Source organism: Scyliorhinus torazame, chromosome 5, assembly GCF_047496885.1.
Source record: "Scyliorhinus torazame isolate Kashiwa2021f chromosome 5, sScyTor2.1, whole genome shotgun sequence".
In the NCBI taxonomy this organism is placed as follows: domain Eukaryota; kingdom Metazoa; phylum Chordata; class Chondrichthyes; order Carcharhiniformes; family Scyliorhinidae; genus Scyliorhinus; species Scyliorhinus torazame.
In genome coordinates this window covers 183,937,581-183,955,614 of record NC_092711.1, presented here as the reverse complement: position 1 = coordinate 183,955,614, position 18,034 = coordinate 183,937,581, and the positions used below count along the sequence as shown (strand labels likewise).

General features: G+C 50.5%; 2 protein-coding genes across 9 annotated transcripts in view; one reads left to right on the top strand and one right to left on the bottom strand.

Annotated features, from left to right (window-relative positions):
• Positions 1–18,034, bottom strand: part of LOC140420788 (uncharacterized) — a 117,112-nt gene that overhangs the window by 27,644 nt on the left and 71,434 nt on the right. The window lies entirely within an intron of this gene.
• Positions 1–18,034, top strand: part of LOC140420792 (uncharacterized) — a 56,709-nt gene that overhangs the window by 19,781 nt on the left and 18,894 nt on the right. Inside the window, exon 1 of one of the 4 annotated variants that reach the window (XM_072504817.1) lies at positions 12,247–12,339. The exons of the other annotated variants lie outside the window; for them this stretch is intronic. The gene's annotated coding sequence lies outside the window, so the exon portion shown is untranslated. Of the gene's footprint in view, positions 1–12,246; positions 12,340–18,034 lie in introns of those variants that run through there. 4 annotated transcript variants of the gene reach the window in all.

The following is an 18,034-nucleotide window of genomic DNA, read 5'->3' as shown; positions in this document are numbered from 1 at the left end:
TCTAGATGACGGGACTGGGGGCATTCTGGCTAAGTTTGCCGATGATACAAAGATAGGTGGAGGGGCAGATAGTATGGAGGAGGTGGGGAGGCTGCAGAAAGATTTAGACAGTTTAGGAGAGTGGTCCAAGAAATGGCTGATGAAATTCAACGTGGGCAAGTGCGAGGTCTTGCACTTTGGAAAAAAGAATAGAGGCATGGACTATTTTCTAAACGGTGACAAAATTCATAATGCTGAAGTGCAAAGGGACTTGGGAGTCCTAGTCCAGGATTCTCTAAAGGTAAACTTGCAGGTTGAGTTCGTAATTAAGAAAGCAAATGCAATGTTGTCATTCATCTCAAGAGGCTTGGAATATAAAAGCAGGGATGTACTTCTGAAGCTTTATAAAGCATTAGTTAGGCCCCATTTAGAATACTGTGAGCAATTTTGGGCCCCACACCTCAGGAAGGACATACTGGCACTGGAGCGGGTCCAGCGGAGATTCACACGGATGATCCCAGGAATGGTAGGCCTAACATACGATGAACGTCTGAGGATCCTGGGATTATATTCATTGGAGTTTAGGAGGTTGAGGGGAGATCTAATAGAAACTTACAAGATAATGAATGGCTTAGATAGGGTGGATGTAGGGAAGTTGTTTCCATTAGCAGGGGAGACTAGGACCCGGGGGCACAGCCTTAGAAGAAAAGGGAGTCACTTTAGAACAGAGATGAGGAGAAATTTCTTCAGCCAGAGAGTGGTGGGTCTGTGGAATTCATTGCCACAGAGGGCGGTAGAGGCCGGGACGTTGAGTGCCTTTAAGACAGAAGTTGATAAATTCTTGATTCGCGAGGAATTAAGGGCTATGGAGAGAGAGCGGATAAATGGAGTTGAAATCAGCCATGATTGTATGGCGGAGTGGACTCGATGGGCCGAATGGCCTTCCTTCCGCTCCTATGTCTTATGGTCTTATGGTGGGCTGGTTGGCTGGCCAAAATGGTCTTTTGTTTCTCCACTTGTTTTCTCTCATGTATGAATAGTTATGCTCAATTATGCATAATTATGCTCAATTATGTTCCGAATGAAACAAATATGTGGACATGAGCTGGTTAGCCGAATGTGGTGGTATATTCAATGTAATTCAGTGTAACACAGGATTAGCTACTTAGGTGCTTTTAGCGCAGTCGGTTTTGGGATCAGAAATAGAAAAGAAATTCATAACAGAATTAGAAAAAAAGTACCTTCACATTTTAGGTGAAATCTTGCCTTTAAATGCAAGCTGATTAGTTTTCCTTATTGGAGCTCATGGCACGGCGGTTCTGCGCATTCGCACCGATGAGAGGGCACACATGGGCAGTATGCCCACATTTCTTTGTATGGTCGCGGCCATCATTTTTAAGTCGCTCGCAGCCGGCATTGTTAAATGCCAGCTATTGCGCAGAAATTTACGCAAACGGGAGCGCCGCGATAGACATCTCCGCGACCCTCCCGACACCCGCCCGCGACCCACCAGCGGGTCGCGACTCCCACTTTGAAAATGCCTGCCTTTCATGGATGCCACCTCCATCTGTCCCCAAAACGACCTCTCCTCCATAGCCCAGGTACTCACGTTCACAATATTCACCGCCCAATAGTAATTTATCAGATTCAGCAACGGCAGCACCACCCTCCCCCCTTTGCCCACTCTCCGGGTACACCCGCAGGGTCGACCCCCTCACCCCACCCCCATCCCACACAAACCCCCAAATTGTGTCATTAACCTTACTGAAAAGGATTTGGGGACAAAGGTAGAGGGCGGGATTCTCCGTTTCTGCCGATGTGGGACCAGTGGTGTTCCACAACAGAAAAATCGGCATGAAATCATCACCAGTTCGGGTACCGGTGAGGGGCTAGCACCGGCGCCGACTGAAACTCCCGCAGACAGCGCTGAAAACAGCCGGAGAATGGCCGGATCCCAGGCCGCGCAGGTGCATGGCTGACAATCTGCACCGCTCAGCGGCGCCAGCTGTGCACGACCCAAACCCGCCGACCCCCACCAGATCCACAACCCAAGCAGAAGCCCCCCCCCCCCAGTTAGTGGCATGGATCCTGGCCAAGTGTGGTGCCGCTGGACACAGTCCGCAGCCAGCACGCCTGGTTCCCGCGTGGTTGAGACCACTCGTGGCCTGCGTCGTCAGGAACTCGGCACATTGGGGCTGGAGCATCACAGGTGGGCCGGCCGATGATGTAGCAATGCCATTGAAACAATCCGCGTCACGGTGACGCCAGTTTGGAGGGGGCAGAGCATACTGACCGGCATTAAGCCAGCGCCGATTTTGGCATGGGAATCCATTCTCCGCCCAGTCGCCGAACACTATTTCGGTGTCAGGCTACCAGCCCAGGGAGATTCTGGAACACGATCAGGAACCTGGGCGGCACCGTCATTTTCAGCGTCTGCACGCATCCAGCCAGTGACAGCGGCAAACATCTCACCTCTTGAAAATTGGCTTCATTCCCTCTACCAATCGTGCCAAGTTCAATTTGTGTAGCTGAGCCCAGCTCTGTGCTGATTGCTGAAATTCACCCCCACCACCCTGAACGGCAACTACCCTATCTCCTCTCTTGCCCTCTGGCATTGATCAGGAACACCTTGCTCTTTCCCATGTTCAATTTGTAGCCCAAAAACTAACCAAATTCCCAGAAACCGCCATAATCCCTCCAATGCTGCACACCGGGTCCGAGATATATCATAACAGATCATCCGCACAAAGCGAAACTCTATGCTCAGCATCTCTCTCTCTCTCCCCCCCCCCTCCCCCCCCCCCCCAATCACTTTGCAATCCCTCAACGACCTAAGCACTATTACCAACGGCTGTATCACCAAGACTAAAAGCAACGGGGAGAGCGGGTACCCTGTCTCGTACCACGATGTACCCCAAACTCATCCGGTTCATCCGTATACTCGCCACCGGTGCCCTATGCAGCAGCTGAACCGAATCCGCAAACACCTGCCCAGACCCGAACCGCCGCAGCACTTCCCACAAGTATGCCCGCTTCACCAGATCAAAGGCCTTCTCTGTGTCCATTGCCACCACTACTTCTACCTCCTGCCCATCCAAGGGCATCATAATGACATTGAGTAACCTCTGCGCATTCGCCGACAACTGCCTTTCCTTCACAAATCCCATCTGGTCCTCCCCAATCACCCCGGCACACAGTCCTCAATTTGCGATGCTAGCACCTTTGCTCACAATTTTGCATCAACGTTCAGCAGCGATATCAGGCGGTACGGACACACTGCTCTGGGTCCTTATCTTTCTTTAAACCGGGGAGATGGGCGCCTGCGATAATGTAGGGTCAAGCTCCATCCTATCCCTCACCTCACAGTATGTCCAAAGCTTTTATAAAACTCAGCTGGGAACCCCTCCGGCCCTGGGGCCAGCCCTGCCTGCATTGCACTCATGCCATCCATCACCTGCCTTAACCCGATCAGGGCCCCCAGCTCCTGCATCCTCTCCATCTCCACCTTGGGGAACTCCAGCCCAATCAGGAACCGTCGCATCCCCTCCTCTCTGGTGGAGGGTTGCAACACATACAGCCTCCTTTAGAAGACCTCAAATACCTCACTCATTCACCCCCTCCAGATCCATCACCAGCTTACCCCTCTCATCCCTCATCCTACCAATCTCCCTCCCTGCTGCCTGCTTCCTCAACTCGTGGGCCAGCATCCTGCTCGCTTTTTCCCGCTACTCACACACTGCCCCTCTGCAACTGCTCCACCGCATTCCCCATCGACACTAATCGCAACTCCATCTTGAGCCTCTGCTTCTCCCTGAACAACCCCTCCTCTGGCGCCACCAAGTACCTCCGATTCACCCTCAGAATCTCCTCCACCAGACTTGCCCTCTCCTCATGCTCCAACCTTTCCCTATGCACCTGGATTGAAAGAAATTGCCCCATAAGTGCCTCCCACAGCATGGCGTCGGGGACCTCCCCCAAATCGTTCAACTCCACATAGTCCTGAATGGCAGCCCTCACCCGTTCACAAACTCCCTCATCCGCCAGTAGCCCTACATCTAACCACCATTTCGGCCATTGGCCTACCTCTGCACCACCTGCAAATCCACCCAGTGCAGCACATGTCAGGAAACCACAATCGCCGAGTACTCCGAGTCGGCCACCCCCGCCAGCAGCACCTTGTCCATAATTTTAAAATCGATCCGGCCCACCCCCCATGTGCTCCATGAACCCTCTAAACTCTCTCGCCATCGGCATCACTCTTGACGACTTAGGAATCGACCGGTCCAAACTTGATCTAGAACCGTATTGAAATCACCCTCCCATAATCAGTCAGTACATGTCCAGATCCGGGATCCTCCCAAACACCCACCTCACAAAGTCCACATCGTTCAAATTAGGGGCATAAACATTCACCAGGACCACTGGCATCCCCTCCAACTTCCCACTGACCATCACATACCTATCCCCCAGATCGGCCACAATGCTCCCCACCTCAAAAGCCAATCTCTTAATTAACCAACACCCTTCATGTCCAGCCCCGAGTGGAACACCTGCCCCACCCACCCCTTCCGCAGCCTCGTCTGATTCCCCAACTTCAGGCACATCTCCTGTAAGAACACAATGTCTGCTTTCAGGCTCCTCAGATGCACGAAAATACATGACCGTTTATCCGGTCCATTCATACCCTTGTGACCAGCTTGGTCAGGGGGCTCCCCTCCCCTGCCGATCAGCCATACTCCGTTTTAAGCCGGCCCCTGGTCCGCATCACGCGCTCTCCAGGCTCACCCTCATGTCCGCTGCAATCTCTCCCTTCGCAACTGCACCACCCCAACCACACCCAATTGTGCCACCCCAACCACATATTCTGATCATGGCTGATCATCCAACTCAATAGCCTACTCCCGCTTTCCCCCATATCCTTTGACCCATTCACCCCTTGTGCTATATCTAACTTCTTGAAAACATACAATGATTTTGCCTCAACTACTTCCTGTGTAATGAATTCCACAGGCTCACCACTCTCTGGGTGAAGAAGTTTCTTGTCATCTCTGTCCCAAAAGGTTTACCCCCCTCTCCCCTGACTGTGACGCCTGGTTCTGGACACACCAACATTGGGAAAATCCTTCTTGCATCTACTCTGTCTAGTCCTGTTAGAATTGTATAGGTTTCTATGAGATTCCCCCTCAATCTTCTGAACTCCAGTGAATACAATCCTAACCGACTCAATTTTTCCTCATACATCAGTCCTGCCATCCCAGGAATTAGTCTGGTAAACCATCACTGCACTGCCTCAGTAGCTAGAACATCGCATCATGGTAGCATAGTGGTTAGCACTGTGGCCTCACAGTGCCAGGGTCCCAGGTTTGATTCCCTGCTGGGTCACTGTCTGTGCGGAGTCTGCACATTCTCCCCGTGTCTGCGTGTTTTTTTTCAGGTGCTCCGGTTTCCTCCCACAGTCCAAAGCTGTGCAGGTTAGGTGGATTGGTCGCACCAAATTGCCCTTCGTGTCCAAAAAGGTGAGGAGGGGTTATTGGATTAGGGGGATAGGATGGAAGTGAGGGCTTAAGTGGGTCGGTGCAGACATGATGGGCCGAATGGCCTCCTTCTGCACTGTATGTTCTATGTTCTATCCTTCCTCAGATAAGGAGTACAAAACTGCACGCAATATTCCAGGTATGTAGCCTCACTAAGGCCCTGTATAATTGCAGCAAGACATCCCTGCTTCGGTACCCGAATCCTCTTGCAATGAAGGCCAGCATTGCATTTTCCTTCTTTACCGCCTGCTGTACCTGCATGCTTACTTCCAGTGACTGGTACAAGAAAGTATACCCAAGTCTCGTTGCACATTCCCTTCTTCGAATTATGGCCATTCAGACAATACACTGCCTTCTCGTTTTTGCTACCAAAGTGGATAACCTCGCAGTTATCCAAATTATACTGCATCTGACATTCATTTACCCACTCACCCAACTTGTCCAAATAACATATGAGGGATCTCTGCATCCTCCTCACAGCTCACCTTCCCACCCACTTGGTGTCATCTGCAAATCTAGAGAAATTACATGCATAGAAGATAGGAGCAGGAGGAGGCCTTTTGGCCCTTCGAGCCTGCTTCGCCATTCATCACGATCATGGCTGATTCAACTCATGGGCGTAATCCTGCTTTCTCCCCATAGCCTTTGATCCCATTCTCACCAAGTGCTATATCCAGCCGCCTCTTGAATATGTTCAATGTTTTAGCATCAACTACTTCCTGTGGTAATGAATTCCACAGGCTCACCGCTCTTTGGGTGAAGAAATCCTGCGGCTGGTTCAGCACAGGGCTAAACTGCTGGCTTTGAAAGCAGACCAAGGCAGGTCAGCAGCACGGTTCATTTCCCGTACCAGCCTCCCCGAACAGGCGCCGGAATGTGGCGACTAGGGGCTTTTCACAGTAACTTTATTTGAAGCCTACTTGTGACAATAAGCGATTTTCATTTCATTTCATTTTCAAATGTCTTCTCATCTCTGTCCGAATAATAATAATCGCTTATTGTCACAAGTAGGCTTCAATGAAGTTGCTGTGAAAAGCCCCTGAAATGGTTTACTCTGAATCCTCAGACTGTGACCCCTGGTTCTGGGCACACCCATCATTGGGAACATCTTCCCTGCACCTACCCTGTATAGTCTTGTTAGAATTTTATTAGTCTCCATGAGATCCCCCCCAATTGTTCTGAACGTCAGCAACAACAATCCTAACCTAGTCAATCTCTCCTCATATAACAGTCCCACCATCCCTGGAATCAGTCTTGTAAACCTTCGCTGCACTCCCTCGAGAGCAAGAACATCCTTCCTCAGAAAAGGAGACCAAAACTGCACACAATATTCTAGGTGTGGCCTCACCAAGGCCCTGTATAATTGCAGCAACACATCCTGCTTCTGTACTTGAAAACAGGGGCAGCACGGTAGCATTGTGGATAGCACGATTGCTTCACAGCTCCAGGGTCCCAGGTTCGATTCCCCGCTGGGTCACTGTCTGTGCGGAGTCTGCACATCCTCCCCGTGTGTGCGTGGGTTTCCTCCGGGTGCTCCAGTTTCCTCCTACAGTCCAAAGATGTGCAGGTTAGGTGGGATTGGCCATGATAAATTGCCCTTAGAGTCCAAAATTGCCCTTGGAGTTGGGTGGGGTTGCTGGGTTATGGGGATAGGGTGGAGGTGTTGACCTTGGGTAGGGTGCTCTTTCCAAGAGCCGGTGCAGACTCGATGGGCCGAATGGCCTCCTGCACTGTAAATTCTATGATAAAAAAACATATCATTAGCCTTCTTTACCGCCTGCTGCACCTGCATGCCTATCATCAAAGACTGGTGCACAAGGACACCTTGGTCCTGCTTCACACTCCCCTCTCCTAATTTACAACCATTCAGGCAGTAATCTGCATTCCTGTTTTTACTTCCAAAGTGAATAACCTCACGCTTATGCAAATTATACTGCATCTGCCATTGATTTGCCCACTCGCCCAACCTGTCCCGGTCATAATGTAGGATCCCTGCATCCTCATCACAGTTCACCTTCCCACCCAACTTGGTGTCATCTACAAACTCTTAGTCCTAAAATGTTTACCACATATCCTTCGACTCTGACCCCTGGTTCTGGACACCCCCACCATCAGGAACATCCTTCCTCCATATACCCTGTCTAGTTCTGTACGAATTTTATATGTTTCTGAGCTTCCCCCCCCCCCCCCTCATTCTTCTGAAGTCCAGCGAATATAATCCCAACCAACTCAATCTCTCTTCATATGACAGACCCGTCACCCCAGGAATCAGTCTGGTAAAACTTCTCCACGCTCTTTCCATAGCAAGAAAATTCTTCTTCCGATAATGAGACCAAACTGCACACAATATTCCATTTGTGGCCTTACCAAGGCCCTGTACAATTGCAGCACCACATACCTCTCCCTGTACTGAAATCCTCTCGCAATGAAGGTCAACATACCATTTGCCGATATTATCACCTCCTGCACCTGCATGCTTACCTTCAGCGACTGGCGTACGAGAACTCTCAGGTTTCATTGCACATTCCCCTCTCTGAATTTATAGCCATTCAGATAATAATCTACCTTCCTGTTTTTGCTGCCAAAGTTTCTAACCTCACATTTGTCCACATTATACTGCATCGTCCATACATTTGCCCACACACTCAGCTTGTGCACATCACACTGAAGTATTTCTGCTTCCTCCTCACAGCTCACACTTCTGCCCGGCTTTATGGCATTTGAAAATTTGGAGATATTACATTTTAGTTCCCTCATCTAAATCATTCATATATATTGTGAATAGCTGGGGTCGTAGCACTGACCTCTGCAGGACCCCACTAGTCACATGCCATTGGGGAAAATACTTGTTTATTCCTATTTTTGTATCCTGTCTGCCAACCAGTTTTATATCCATCTCAATACATTAACCCCAATCCCATGTGCTTGAATCATGCATCCTAATCTCTTATGTGGGTTTTTTCAAAACCCTTCTAAAATCCAAAAAATACAACATCCACTGGCTCTCCCTCATCAATTCTACTCGTTACATCTTCAGAAAGTTCCAGCTGATTTGTCCAGCATGATTTCCCTTTTGTAAATCCAAGCTGACTCTGTCCGGTTCGACCAAGAGCCCAGATATATTGCACACAATTCTTCCAAAACGTTTCTAAGTTTGGTAGCAAGCGGGAACTTCCGGCACTTGACCCGGCAAGACGGTCACCACAATACAACGTTAATTGGTCCACTTAAGGAGCCCCAAAGGCTTTTTTTTGTTTGTTTGTTTACTGTCACGTGTACAGTGAAAAGTATTTTTCTGCGAGCAGCTCAACAGATCATTAAGTACATGAAAGGAAAATACATAATAGGGCAACACTATGTAACTACATAAACACCGGCATCGGGTGAAGCATACAGGGGTGTATTGTTCATGAGGTCAGTCCATAAGAGGGTCGTTTAGTAGTCTGCTAACTGCGGGGAAGAAACTGTTTTTGAGTCTATTCATGCGTGTTCTCAGACCTTTGTAGCTCCTGCCCGATGGAAGAAGTTGGAAGAGTGAGTAAGCCGGGTGGGAGGGGTATTTGATTATGCTGCCCGCTTTCGCCAGGCAGCGGGAAGTGTAGATGGAGTCAATGGATGGGAGGCAGGTTTGTGTGATGGACTGGGCTCTGTTCCCGACACTCTGAAGTTTCTTGCGGTCTGGGGCCGAGCAGTTGCCTTATCAGGCTGTGATGCAGCCAGATTGGATGCTTTCTATGGTGCATCTGTAAACGTTGGTAAGAGTCAATGTGGACATGCCGAATTCCCTTAGTTTCCTGAGGAAGTATAGGTGCTGTTGTGCTTTCTTGGTGGTAGCGTAGACATGGCTGGACCAGGACAGATTTTTGGAAATGTGTACCCGTAGGAATTTGAAACTGCTAACCATCTCCACCTCAGCCCCGTTGATGCTGACAGGGGTGTGTACAGTACTTTGCATCCTGAAGTCAATAACCAACTCTTTAGTTTTGCTGGCATTGAGGGATAGATTGTTGTCACTGCACCACTCTACTAGATTCTCTTTCGTCCTCCTCCTGTATTCTGACTCGTTATTCGAGCTACGGCCCACTGTGGTCGTTTCATCAAACTTGTCGATGGAGTTGGAACAAAATTTTGCCACGCAGTCGTGTGTATACAGGTGTATAGTAGGGGGCCAAGTACACAGCCATGTGGGGCCCCGGTATTGTGGACTATTATGGAGGAGGTGTTGTTGTTTATTCTTACTGATTGTGGTCTGTGGGTCAGAAAGTCAAGGACCCAGTTGCAGGGTGAGGAGCCAAGTCCTAGGTTTGGGTGTTGAAGGTGGAGCTGTAATCAATAAATAGGAGTCTGATGTAGGAGTCCTTGTTGTCGAGATGCTCTAGCGATGAGTGTAGGGCCAGGGAGATGGCGTCTCTTGTGGACCGGTTGCGGCGGTATGATGGTTGTTTTCTTGAAGCAAGTGGGGACTTCGGAGCAGAGTAGGGACAGGTTAAAGATATCCGCGAACACATCTGCCAGCTGGTCCGCGCAGGCTCTGAGTGCACGACCAGGGATCGGGTCCGGACCATCACCTTCCGAGGGTTCACTTTCAGGAAGGCCGATCTGACTTTGGAAGTTGTGATGGTGGGTATGGGTGTGTTATGGGCTGCTGGGGCACTCGACAGCGGATCGTTGGTTTCCTGCTCGAAACGAACATAGAATGCATTGAGTTCATCGGGGAGGGGTGCGCTGCTGCCGGAGTTACTGCTCAATTTTGCTTTGTAGCCCGTTATGTTGTTTAGACCTTTCCACAACCGCCGAGCGTCTGTTACGCTAATCTGTGACTCTAGCTTGGTCTGATATTCTCTCTTGGCATCTCGGATGGCTTTGCGGAGGTCATAACTGGATTTCTTGTATAGGTCAGGGTCGCCTGACTTGAATGCCTCAGACCTGTCCTTCAGTAGGGAGTCACGCCACAAATGAAGGCAAGCCAGCTGATTCGCCAGTACCGAGCTTGTCAGCTCCCTGCTAACAAGGTAGAGCAGCACTTAAACAGCACTTGCACAGCCAACCGCACTCAGCTCACAGCCATGGCGCCAAGATGACCGGCCGCACAATTTGGGGATGCAGACCTGGGGAGGCTCTTGGAGGCAGTCATGGCCAGGAGGGGTGTCCTGTTACATAAGAACATAAGAACTAGCAGCAGGAGTAGGCCACCTGGCCCCTCGAGCCTGCTCCTCTATTCAATAAGATCATGGCTGATCTTTTTGTGGACTCAGCTTCACTTATCTGCCCATGCACCATAACCTTTTATTCCTAAAATAACAATCTATCTACCTTTGCCTCAAAAACATTTAACGAGGTAGTCTCAACTGCTTCACTGGGCAAAATTCCAGATTCACAACCCTTTGGGTGAAGAAGCTCCTCCTAAACTCGATCCTAAATCTTCTCCCCTTATTTTGAGGCTATACCCTCTAGTTCTAGTTTCACTCGGCAGTAAAACCAAACTCCCTGCTTCTATCCTTTCTATTCCCTTCACAGTTTTATATGTTTCTATAACATCCCACTCATTCTTCTAAATTCCAATGAATATAGTCCCAGTCTCCTTAGTCTCTCCTCATAAGTCAATCCTCTCAACTCCAGAATCAACCTAGTGAATCTCCTCTGCACCCCCTCCAGTGCTGGTACATCCTTTCTCAAGTAAGGAGACCAAAACTGTACACAGTATTCCAGATGTGTCCTTACCAGCACCCTATTTGGCTGCAACATAACCTCCCTATTGTTAAACTCCATCCCTCTAGCAATGAAGGACAAATTTCCATTTGCCTTTCTAATTACTTTCTAAACCTGCAAACCAACTTTTTGTGATTCATGCACAGGGACATCCAGGTCCCTGCACAGCATTGTGCTGCAATTGTTTACCATTTAAGCAATAGTCCATTTTGCTCCCACCAAAATGGATGATCTCACATTTACCAACATTGTACTCCACCTGCCAGACCCTTGCCCACTCACTTAAACTATCCATATCCCTCTGCAGACTTTCAGTGTCCTCTGCACACTTGGCTCTACCACTCTGTTCCCCCGAAGGTTCGGAGGGTGAGCCACCGGGCAGCCAGTGCCGCCTAGGCTGAGCCAGTGCCGCCTGGGATGAAGCAGAAGCAGCAATCAGCTCGAGAAGCGCGACCAGGAGGACCGGCATCCGGCAACGCTGGCTTTGAAAGCAGACAAAGGCGGGCCAGCAGCACGGTTCAATTCCCGTATAGCCTCCCCGAACAGGCGCCAGAATGTGGCAACTAGGGGCTTTTCACAGTAACTTCATTTGAAGCCTACTTGTGACAAACGATTTTCATTTCATTTCAAGGTCAACAACATACACTGGGGCACATGGGTGAGTCGGCATCGCACTCCCCCCCCCCCCAACATACACTGGGGCACATGGGTGAGTTGGCATCGCACTCCCCCGCCCCTCCCCCTTCCACGAGCCTGTACCTGGCACCGCCCCAGCCCAGCACGGTGCCGTGTCCTGCCCCCTCCCCAAACCCCTCCCCAAAATGTTCCTTTCCCCCACTAATCCTCCTTCCCAAACCTCGCGCCCCCCACCGCACTGAACTACGCGTGTGGCTAATGATGCCTTCTCTCTGTCTCTCCAGGAGAAGCTGTCCCACAATCGTAAGGAAAGGGCCCAGACTGGAGGTGGGGTGCAAGACATTAGAATCCTCATGACCTTCGAGGAACAGGCCCTGGAGGTTACAGGGGTGGCTGAGAACAGAGCGGTCACCAACACGGAGGTTGGTGCACACTGTAGAGATGAAAATCCATCGGGCACCATCGAGATGGACTGTCACACGTGAGTTGTTAGTGCCACACTGAATGACCCCATCCCTCCCACTGTCCACATGTCCATTCTCCCGCAGGTCCTCCAGCCAACGGCGCCGGCCCATCCAGATTGTCCCCAACCTGCCCCCCCATGAGACCATCTCTGAGGGGAGCTCCGAGGATGCCACCATTGACGCATCACAACTATCATCCCCAGAGACACGGGCCTCGGTGGGCAACATTAGTGCACAACCTTCTGGGTCACATTCCAGTGAACACCACACATTTATTTGTGCATTCTGTGGATACGCCCAGACGCAGGAGTCGAGTAAGGAAGGCTAAGCATGTCGAGGATCACTGCGGGAACTGGGGGAGGGTGGTAGGTAGGAGGTAAGGGGGGGTGAGGTGGTGATGGAGTGGGGCAGCGCCATCGGGAAAGTGGGACAGTGTTGGACTTTTGTGAAACATTAAAAGCCCTTCACCACAACCAGTATGACGCCTCAGTCACATTCTTCCACTAATAATAATCTTTAGTGTCACAAGTAGGCTTACATTAACACTGCAATGAAGTTACTGTGAAAAGCCCCTAGTCGCCACACTCCGGCGCCTGTTCGGGTACATGGAGGGAGAATTCAGAATGTCCAATTCACCTAACAAGCACGTCTTTTGAGACTTGTGGGAGGAAACCGGAGCTCCTGGAGGAACCCACGCAGACACGGGGAGAACATGCAGACTCCGCACAGACAGTGCCCCAAGCCGGGAATCGAACCTGAGACCCTGGCGCTGTGAAGCAAGAGTGGTAACCACCATGCCACCCACATATGCGGCCGACCTCCGCATCCTTGGCTCATCTTTTTTAAAATTAATTCATGGGATGTGGGCATCGCTGCTTAGATCAGCATTTATTGCCCATTCCTAGTTGCCCTTCAGAAGGTGGTGATGAGTAGCCTTCTTGAACTGCTGCAGTCCTTCAGGAGTAGGTACACCCACTGTGCTCTTAGGGAGAGAGTTCCAGGCTTTTGCCCCAGCGACGGTGATGGAACGGCGATATAGCGTGGTGAGTGATTTGGAGAGGAACTTCCAGGTGGTGGGGTTCCCAGGTATCTGCTGCTCTTGTCCTTCGACATAGATGTTGTAGGCTTGGAAGGTGCTGTCTCAGGAACCTTGGTGAGTTACTGCAGTACATCTTGTAGATGGTACACACGGCTGCCACTGTTCATCGGTGGTGGAATGTTTGAAGAAGGAGGAGCAATCAAGCGGGTGACTTTGCCTTGGATGGTATTGAGCCTCTTGAGTATTGTCTTTCCAGGCATCCATACCTCTTTCCCCCCCCCCCCCCTCCCCCAGCGTACAGGTGATGGGTGTGAGCAAACACTCAGCAGACAGGCAGGGGTGCAACTATGGCATAGATTGAGGAGCACCGGCGCACGTCAGCCCCCCTTCCCTCGACAGTGACCCACTGACGGTGCTGACACAGCCCCAGCAACCTGGAGTGATGTAACACAGACCCTGTAAAGGTGGGAATTAGGGTGGGGGGGGGGGGAGGAAGGGTAGCGTTGACGGACCGGGCCATATCCCATGTGAAGCGGGAGAGTATGAGGGCCACCCTGGCCCTCCGGATCTGACCCTTCTGGTTGGTCCTCCAGTTTCTCTCTGGGATCATCCCCAGCCGGTCTGGCGCCTCCTCATCATCCTCGGAGATGGCCACATATTACCCCCTCCCTCCACCACCAGGATGTCACCCCGCTGCAGTGGCAGGTTGTGAAGGACACAGCAGACTGGCACAATACGGGCGACCCTCCGGGGGTGTACAGCAAGGCACCACCGGAGTGCTCGTCGAGGCATCGGAACGGCATTTTGAGCAGTCTGATGCACCACTGAATGGCAGCCCAGGTGGTTACATGGGCCTCGTTGTATTGGGTTTCTGCATCAATCTCCAGCCTCCGTACTGGAGTCATTCGCAAGGTCCTCAGCGGACTTATCTCCCAAGAGCCAGCCGTCCATCCTAGAGTGCTCCTTGAAGAGGCCGGGGATGTCTGACTACCCAAGGATGTAACTGTCCTGCACACTCCCAAGGAACTGTGTGCGCACATGCATGATCTGCATGTGGTGGTGCACACAAACTGGTATGTTCAGGGAGTGGAATGTCTTCCTGTTAATGTAGGGCACTCCCATATGACGTGGTGCCCGCAAGTCGACATGCAGGCAGTCTATCAACCCCTGGACCTGGGGCATCCCAGTGACGGCGGAGAATCCTGCTGCCAGGGCATCTTCTTGGGCTTGGTCCATGTCAACGTTTACACAGTTTTGTGCCCAGGCAAACGGGTGCATCCGTGACCTGTCGGATGCACCGATGGGCTGCAGACTGAGATGGCACACAGGTCCACGCTCGAGCCCTGGAAGGGTCCCAAGGCGTAACAGTTCAGGGCTGTTCAGGACCTGGGCGGCCAGGTCCTCAAGAGTGTGAAGCATGGTCTGGCACAGGGGCCGCCGCCTTGAGCCTCCATAGACGCTGCTGCTGCCCCTCTCTGGCGCCTAACTGCCCAGCCTACCTGCAGCACTACTATGGCTAGTTCTGCAGGGTCCAAAATACCGTCCATACTGTCCGATATCGGTAAGGAATTGGGAGAGGGTACTATACTGACAAACAGCAGTGGCTCCCACACCGGGACTTCATTCCCCCATTGATTTCTCTACCCCTCCCCCACACTAGAATGCCCTGCCCATGCACACGCAGTTACACCACCTCGACACCCACACATAACGTTACATGGACCGGGCACTGGTCCTCGCCCTGCTGCACTCGCCCACCCACCCTCCGGCCCTGGACATGACCCCGGTGCTGGGGCCCATCCCTCCGGGTGTTTGGATCTCGGCTGCTGCGAATGTGGGTTTGCCTCCCAGTGTTCAAGCAGTGTCCAGGCATCTGGTCTGATTGGGATGCTAGGCAATAAATCCCACATGCTACATGGCCCGCAAACTCACGGGAATCCATTTGGGATGTGTTCAGTGCTCACTTCACCACAATTGCCAATTCAGCAATAGCCTTCAGCTGCACAGTCAGGGGCCTCCACTGTAAGGGTTATAGGTTGTCGGTGGAGCAGACAGGTTCAAGGGTTGACGTTATGGAGATTGAAATATCTGGTATTAGTGGTGGCATGAATGTGGTCAGAATTGCATCCTGAGCTTACATATGACACGTAGAATGTGGTTGAGCCTCAAGATCCCAGAGGGAGGGATGGACTCGCTAGTTAGGGAACAGAATTTGTAGTGGTGACTTTGGTCTTCCCCATTTTTAATGAGAAATTCTTAAACATCGAACATCCAGTGCAGGAGACCATTCGGCCCATCGAGTCTGCACTGACCCACTTAAGCCTCCCTTCCACCCTAGCCCCGTAACCCAATAACCCCTCCTAAACTTTTTTGGACACGAAGGGCAATTTAGCATGGCCAATCCACCTAACCTGCACATCTTTGGACTGTGGGAGGAAACCGGAGCACCCGGAGGAAACCCACGCAGACACTGGGAGAACGTGCAGACTCCGCACAGAGTGACCCAGCGGGGAATCAAACCTGGGACCCTGGTGCTGTGAAGCCACAGTGCTAGCCACATGTGCTACCGTGCTGCCCATTCCTGCTCATCCAGTATTGGATGTATGTGGGATGAGCAGTTTGATAATTTAGTAAAAGTGGAGGAATGGAGAGATGGTGGTGAGGTAGGAGTGGGACGTTGTCCATGTAATATGTGAAATCTAACACGGTTCCTTTCGATGATACCACCTTGTGGCAGTATGTAGATGAGAAATAGCAGGGGCCAAGGATATATCATTGGGAGACCCCAAGTAAAAGGACTTTGGAGGAAAAGGAGTTTGGAGATGGGGGTAATAGTTTGGAAAGACGGTGGGGTCAAAAGTTGTTTTTTTTAAAGAATAAGTGATGATGGTGGATTTAAAGGTGAGAGGGGCAGAGCCAGAAGAGAGAGATGACCATTAACAATACGGCAAACATGGGAGTTCAGTCATCAGCTGTTTCGTGAAAATAAGGCAAACGGTTCAGAGGGTGAGTCTTATGGACAGATAAGCACTGAGCGGCAGATAGGAGAGAAACTGGAGACAAGTTTGAGAGCTCAGACAAAGGGGAACTCTAGAGACAGTTTGGCTCAGTGGACTGGTGAAAGGGAGGAAACAGCAGTCTCAGCTGATCGGATTGTCTTAATCTTAGTGACAAAGGAGCTCAATGAGCTCCTCACACTTGTTTTTGGAGGCGACAGAGACAGGGGGTCAAACTGAGCTAACGTGTTACAGATCTTAAAAATACTCGTGTGTTTAACACAAAGGTTCTTTATTTGACTTTTATTCAGAATATAACACCTATAACTGGGTGGAGTTTATTAACATCAGCCGTAACAGACCTCAATGAACATTGTTGATTCTGGATTTGATCAACTGCAAAATCCAATCATTGTAGTCACTGATAATTTTGTTGGGTGTGTCAGCTGGTCTGATGACTGAGCGAATCCCTTCCCAAACTTGGAGTAGATGAACGGTCCCTCTCCAGTGTGAACCTGCTGCTTAGGGGGGTTAGATGATGTCTTCAACACAGTCCCACAGTGAGAGAAGGTGAAAGGTCTCTCATATGAGACAACATGTAAATGAGATACCAGATCCTTGGAACTTTATGGCACTTCCCACAGTCTGGGTACTGAAAAGGTCAGTCATCAGAGTGAACCCGTTGATACTTCAGCAGGGCGGATGACTCCGTGAATCCTTGCCACAAATCGAGCAAGTGAACGGCCTGTCCCCAGTGTGAACTCGCGGTGTTGAGTGAGGTGAGATGCTGTCCTAAACCCAGCCCTGCAGTGAGAGCAACTGAATGGTCTCTCGTCAGTGTCAACATGTTGATGGGACATCAGTCCCCTGGAACTTTTTGAAACTCCCTGCATTCAGGTAATTTAAAATGTCTCTCGTTGGTGTGAATCCGCTGGTGCATCACCAGATCCGGCAACCAACAAGATCTCTCCTGACACCCGGGGTAGGTGAACCGTCTCTCCCCAGTGTGAACAAGCTTGTGAGTCATCAGGCTGGATAATGGAGTGAATCCCTTCCCACATGTGGAGCAGGTGAACGGCCTCTCCCATGTATCACTGCGCCGGTCAGTTTCCAGCGCTGATGAGTAATCAAATTCATTCCCACAGTCTTCACATTTCATAGTTTCTCCCCAGTGTGACTATGTTTATGTTTTGACAGGTCAGATGATCGGCTGAATCCTTGTCCACACAAACATGTGTACAGTTGCTCCCCACTGTGAATGGTGCTTTCGCCGTCCATTTTCAAAATCCAATTATATTCAGGTTACGATAAATTGGGTGACTGTCAGATTCTAATATGATTTTTGGTTTCAGCCACATTACAGTCATAGCTAGGGTGTAGAGAAAAGATCAACTTAATACAAGGTAGGTCCATTCAAAAGTCTGATGGCAGCAGGGAAGAAGCTGTTCTTGAGTTGGTTGAGTTTATCGAAATCACTGCTGCATATGGCCTCCACACTGAGTCTCATACACCCATTACCCTGTCCTAACTGACCTCCACAGACTCCTGGTTAAACAGCAACTGAATTTCAAATGACAAACATATGGAATAGAAGTCTTCCATTCAGCCCCTCTAGTCTGCTCCCCCATTAACTACGATCATGGCTGAGCTGTTTGTCGAGTTCTACATTCTCTAGCT